Here is a 7279-nt window from a genome sequence, read left to right as displayed (position 1 = left end):
CATAGGCCACCAGGCATTTGTCGATAAAGTCCCAGATGATCTTCTTTGCTTTGACTTCTCCCCTGGTCCACTTGTTCCTAGCAGCAGTCGATTCATTTAATGGAGGCTCAACGTGTTTGCCTCTCACATGGTCGAACACTTCCTACTCTTCTAGTGTCAGATCGAGAGACATCTTCCATCCATGATAGTTATACTTCTCACGGATCTTGTCTTCAGCGGGGAAGTGTGATGAGGACCCATTGAAGTATTTGAGATTTCTTCAACAGCCTTTGGTGATTTCTATTTCTCTTTCTCTTGCTTGGGCTTTGTCTTGACCTCAACTCTGATACCATGTTAATTTATCGTATGTTCTATGCTTAGTTCAACTTACTTCAATTTCTTCTCATTAGCCATTGTTTAGCAATTACATAAACATAAAGTAAAATGCTGAGACAACACTAATAGATTGACAGAGAACAAGCCAAGACAAGAGACACAAGATGTGGTGGCTAGCCAGGGAAAAACCCCAATGTGGGGCAACCCTTTGATCAATTCTTCTTTAATCTTCAATAGTTCAGCAGAGAGAAATAGTACAATTCAAAAATCTGTAATTTTATAACAGCAGCAGCAAATGCTAAATCAACAAATTCAAACTTAGTAAAACAACCCTCTATTAACCTCTAGTCAACCTTGAAGATCTCAGTCTTCAACAACAAACTTCGGCAGCCCAAAATAGCTCTTGGTCAACAGTCAAAGATCAGTAGTCTGTAGTCAGCCCTAACCAGTCAACACTGGTCAACGCTTTGGTCAATGTTGGTCAACGTAACCATATAAAAGTCAGCACAGGTCAACCCTTGGTCAGCGCTTGTTCAATGCTTCACAAAAAAACCATTCTCTTGGTCAATGCATCCCTAGAAAAGTCAACGCTACCCTAAAGTGAGTCAATGCTGCTTTAAATAGAAAATGTGTCCTTCTTCTTGCACGTGTGAGAGAAGTTGCTCCTTCGCTTGCCCAATGAGATGAGTGAATAATGACTCAACCTATATATGATGTGTTGGGCATGTGTGCGACACATTTAGCTACTGGCCGACCTTGACAATTTGTCAAGTAAGTACAAATAAACTCATATCTCCATAAATACTAGTCAGAATCCGATGATCGTTAGATCAATCCTACACCTCTCGATGAGGGGAATCTAGGAAAAATATCAACGACCATAAATAAGATGTCCCACATGGAGTTTGGGCCTAGTTGCCAATTTTAACAGATAACTTCATGATTATGTTATATATTATATGTTGTTGATGAGTGTGTTATACATTAACTAATTGTTGTTATATGTTAGTTAACTTGACAGTTAGGGTTATAACATTACTATCTTGATTTTATATGTATCATGATAAATTGGGTTGGATTATGTAGATGGATATGGTTACGATATTCAGGTATGAGCCACCCTATTTGTGATTTGGTGTCGTACTAATCTAGGTTGACCTTGCATATGTGGTTGTTATGTATGAATGATAATTGTGTATGATTTATGATGTAAACATGTTAACTACTGACTATTTCGGATATCATGATCTTATTTATGTTTGAGTTAACATGTTGTGAAGTTATATCGTTCTAACTAGATTGATTGTGCAGACAAGATAACCTCCCTTGAAATACACTAAGGAATGAGTTCGCTTATGTTGTATATTTGGTGCTTGACTGTTTGATTGTTTCATTTATTTGGTGTTCGAACGTTTGGTGTCTATTACGTTATCTGGTCAATTCATTTAACATGGTATGTTTGCAAGTTGGTTGAATGTTTGATAAATTTCATGATATGAGTATGAATTTATAGGATTTCATGAAGGTATGATATTTTTTTAAGAAGATTGTGCTAACACATAAGTGTTGAGACAGTTGATATGTACTTGTTTGTAAGTAGGTGATAGTTGTAGAATTATGTATAATGACTATGAGTTGACTATGGATTATGACATGCTTATTTGTAAAGGTTGATTTCAAATTTATAGATATAATTGTCTTGGTATTTGAAACATATGGTTAACATGTGTGAGTAGTTGCAGGGTAACATGCGTGGTACTAGCATGACAATGTAATAGTTGATATGTTTATATAACGAACAATTAGGTGATGTTACTGTATATAGTAAGACTCAGTTGCAGCAAGTTAAAGGTAAAAGAAAGGAATCAAGTAATAATTCCTTTACCTATGTTTGGAAACCCTAATTCCAAATGAATAAGTACTTTTCATACAATAAGTCTTCTTAGCCTTTATTTTGTTTGAAATTATGTGGATATGTGATATAGTCATGAACATGTACTTGATAGGTATATTATCCAATTTGTAGTTGCAGGTGGATATGTCAAGGGAATTGGAGTACCTTGAGAGATGTTGTGGATGTGTTCAATTGAAAGCAATGTGCTTGGCAAAAAAAGGTAAGACAAATGGTATATTGATATATTTATTTATGCACTGGTAGTTATATATTTATGACAGCATGGTGGAGGGAGTTGCATGGCAAGAGAGGTTTCCATGAAATCTCGAAGAAGTCTCAGGTCGAGCTTTCCCTGGGAACCATGGGGATTGAGTTATGGTGTTTTTTGTCAGTCTTGTGCTTTTTTTTTTGTGATTTTTTGTTCTTGATTTGTGGCTTTTTTTATGTCTAGTGTATGGCCATACAACTTTGTTTGAAAATTCATGTTGCTATTGGTTTTCATGTTTTTTTTCTTCTTTGTTTCTTGTGCTTTCATTTTAAGTTTTGAGTCTTGGGAATTGGTTGGGAAAGAGGAAAGTTAGTGGAGCTCAGGGAGAGCTGAATGAAAAGCAAAAGGTAATGTAAGACATGGATGAATCCTGGTGCATGATTAAGTGCAGTAGAAGGTAAATAGTTTGAATGTCATTTGGATTGGTTGTGTCCAAGGTGATGGTGGTAGTACATACATGAGAAAGGTAACCATAAAGGTAAAGGAAATGGATCTGAAGTCTCAGATTCCTTGGCTAAGTTGGGAACTGTGGTTCCCAATGTTGCACATGTTGTGTACAATAAGAAAGTTATATAAACCTAAACCTTATGTTATCTGGTAATTATGTTATGATCATGGCTATGCTAATGTTTTTATATGTATACATGTATGTATGCATGCATGTATGTATGTATGTATGTCGTTTTCTAACAAGATCATGACTATTGTATTCTAAATGTCTATGCATATGTATATATGTATCTATGTCACTGTTTGACAGGGTGATGAGGAATCGTTCTTTGGAGGAATGATTACTTACACAGGCCAATGACATGAAGAGGTTCATGGTCTTACGAGGAATTAATTAGGAAGAGTAGTCTTGACAAATGTATGAGGTCAGTATCATGTGGATATCAATTGATATTGTATGCTTTTATTATGCATATGTCTATGTTATGACAAGTAACATTGAGGGATGCATCTGCATAATGAAAGACGTGTGGTCTGTGGCATGCTAGGATAAGCATGGATGGTGGAGAGACACTAGAAGCAAGGTTAATTCGTAGAGGTATTGTGGTTTCGGATGTGTGGTATTAATTTTGTTCATATGTCATACATGTTGTACATGTTGCATCTGTGATGATTTTGTGCATGCAGTATTGTGCATATGTAGTGTGTGTACATGTTGTTTATGCAATATTACGTATATGATGTTAGTATAGATAATGTAGTGTGAATGTTGCATATTCAGTGTTGGATATATATGGTGCTATGTACATCTTCAATATATGGCGTTGTGTACATATTGTACTATGTGCATGATGGATATGTGGTGTTGCAAGCATACTGTTCTCGACGGGTGTTGGATATGCAGTGCTGTCTACATATGATGCTATGTACATGTTGAATATGCAGTGTTATGTACATGTGGTGTTGCGTCCATGTTGTACGTGGTGCTATGTACATATGGTGTGGTGTGCATGTGGTGTTGTGTATATGTTGTACAAGTTGCGTTGTGTGTAGGTGGTGTTGTGTAAATGTGGTGTCGCGTACATGTCGTGTATGTGGTGCTATGTACACGTGATATTGTGTACACGTTATACAAGTGGTGTATTGTACGTGTGTCATTGTGTGCATGTTGTGCAGGTCGAACCGTGTACATGTGGTGCTGTGCACATGATGTGCAGTTGGTGCAGCGTACAAGTGGTACTATGTACATATCGTACATATGGTAGTGGTGCACGTCTGATATTGGTTGCATTTCATATATGTTGTGTTGAGGGCATGTGGTACTAGGTATGTGCATTATGTAGTCATGGTATCATGACATATGCATTCATTGTGTTGCACTCTATATATGTATTTGTGTTATGTTGTATATCGAGGTAGGTGTATGTATTGTGTTGTTCATTAGATGTAGGCGTATGTATTGTGTTGTGTTGTACATTGGGTGTAGGTGTATGTGTTGTGCGTCAGGTGTAGGCACATGTATTGCATGATGTGTATGTCATGTGTGGTTGTATGTGTGTTATGTACACTATGCGTATGTGCACCTGGTGAGGAGAAGGCATTGGGTGTTTTTTGGGTGTGGTAACCGATCCAGTGTGTGCACAAAAAGAAAAAAGGCAGAAGTAAGGATCGAAGAAGGATAAGTATCAATACTTTATTTCAGCTTTATTATACATGTGTTTTATCATTATGGTTTATGATGATTATGGGTGATCTATGAATGTAATTTATGATTTTGATCTATAGTGGTTGTGTTTTGAACTAACGTGATGTGATGTGTTTATTCATGATGTTTTGATCAAATAGTTAGTTTGAATTGTTGTGACAGGAAGCTAACATGATTGCAAGTGTACCTTATTGAATAACTACCAATGAGGTATGATTTGAGGTTATTTAAATTTATTTGAATATAATGGAAATTATATGCTTGGAGTAGGAAAGCATGAACATGCCTAGTTGGGTGGTTGAAATCGACTGCAAGAATCGACAACAACAACAAAATAAATTGAAAGAGGGAGTAGTATGTTGGTAAAGCACTTCAGGAACATGGTAATTGTGGGAGACTAGTACCTAATTGTGTCCATTTATTTCCAGGAGCATGCTATGACTGGTATGGTGGTTTTGAGGAAGGTATATGCCTTGGTTTATGTATCTTCCGATGTGAGGAAGCCTTGCCAAGGGATGGACCACACAAGATGGGGGTGACAACGGAACTTGGAAGGTGAGTAACTGCATGAAAGGGGTTGAACAGATTTCTAGAGGGACTGTATAGCAGAGAAGGGAAGGTTAGGGATGGATTTGTTTTTGTCATTAGCATTGCGAGATGGAATCAGATGCACATTGGGAGTGCACCCTGGAACAATGAGATGGTAGTTGTTCCCTAAGAGGGAAAGTGCTGCTGGATTGTAGCACTAGACATTGAATGCAGCTTTGATTTTTGACAGTGGATTCTAGACTTCTAGGAAGGAGGTGAATCCTGGTATTACTTGAGGGTGGAGGTGTGAGCCTCTGGATTCCCTTATTGCGGATACAAACATCATATAATTTTATTTGTTGGTTGAGAAAATGTGCATACGTATATCACAAGGGCTTTACTGGGGGAGCAATACCATACCACGTGGGTTCATATTGGGGGATATTTATTGAGGAAAAAATGGCATAATATAATGGGAGATATATAGGGGGTAGAGGATTTTTCTATTGGCAAGTATAAAAAATGGAGCCTAAAGTTAATGAAAAAATATAAAGGGGTATAAAAACCTTTAATGAAAAAATGGATACCAACAATATCTAGTGAAAGTAGGGGTTTTTAAATTGGGAAGGTATATCAGGTTCATATTGGTAGGGGCTTAAATAATGTGATTTTTGGAGGTATTTTCCAATATGTAGTCAAATTAAGGGTATTTTTTAATATGCCATGAACACACGCGATATGTCAGAGGTTCATTAGGTGAAGCCCTCGTGACATATATATGTGTATACCAGGAAAAATTTTAAGAATGGAAAATTATCTTGAAGTTTAAAAACATTGGCAAATCTCACTGGTCCCTAATATGGAAACTATAAATTATTTATTGATGTATTTGTAAAACTATTCAAATTTATAATGATTTTATATATACTCTCTATATAATGTTGGCAACTTTTAAGGTAAAATAACTTTATATTGTAAAATTTGGGCGAATCATTTTTATAAAAAATGGAAATTGGCAAATCGTATTTTTTTTTAAATCATGGAAAATTAGCCCACTTGTGAATATTAGCCCCTAAAATTTTCCATGGTGTATATTATTGCAAATACTGTATCAAGCTAGTTTATAAAACTCCATAGACAATATGTTTATTTGTTGGTTGAAGAAAATTTGTGTATATGTGTTTATTGTAAATACTGTAATGAGATGTGTTATAAAGCTCCATTTAAACGATATGTTTGACATGTTTCAGTAGTGGTCATTGTAATTATTGCAACGAGCTATGTTATAAAGCTCCATGGGAAGTATGTTTTGTTTTGAGTAGTCATGTTGGTTATAGGTGTCATTGAACACCGAGGACAGCGTTTCCCCAAGGGGGAGGGTTTTGTGACAACCCTGGTGAAAATTCCATATAAAAATATATAAGGCCACAGTGATGGGACATGTATTCCAAGCTGAATGGTGGGGAAAGAATCCTAATGGGTGTTGATTCAGTTTATTATGTCTAAGGAAATTGGAAAAAGGAAATGGAAAAGGCTTTGGAATGGAATGAGGCATTTATTGGCATTTTATTTATGAAAATAATGGAAATTAGGAGAAAAGGAAGGTGAAAGGTCGCAAGTTGCATGTGAGGAGGAAATTGAAGGAAAATAATGGAAAATAAAGAAAATAGAGGCCTCATTAATAAAAAGGCTTCTGAGGATCAATGGGTAGGACTTGATAAGTTCATTTTTGGGGCTCTCTCATTATTCTCTCTCTCTCTCATACTCTTGGATACTTAGAGTTTTCTTGGGGCACTCTTGGAGGGTGTGTCATACTTGGAGTTTTGGAGAAAGAAGGCAAAGGAAGAGATGGAAGGCGTAAGACGACATCGGTATCACCATGTTTTGCTTGCAAGTATCGAGTTGCATGTATGTTTTCCTCACTAGTTTTGTCATGCATGACACATGCATGTAGTTACTTGTTCATGATCTGTCATTGGCATTGAGGATCATTGGGATTGATAGTGGATTGTCTAGCCTTGTCATTTTCTCGATAGCCATGGTGATTGTGGGTTTATCTCTTTGTTGTGTTTTTGGTTGGTTCTCATGTTTCCTTATCTTGGGTTGAGTTATTAGTCCC

The sequence above is a fragment of the Pinus tabuliformis genome, chromosome X (genome assembly GCF_031772625.1).
Source record: "Pinus tabuliformis cultivar Carrire ecotype Pingquan chromosome X, CPIR1, whole genome shotgun sequence".
Lineage (NCBI taxonomy): Eukaryota > Viridiplantae > Streptophyta > Pinopsida > Pinales > Pinaceae > Pinus > Pinus tabuliformis.
The sequence above is the reverse complement of the archived record's forward strand: the minus strand, read 5'-3'. Positions refer to the sequence as shown.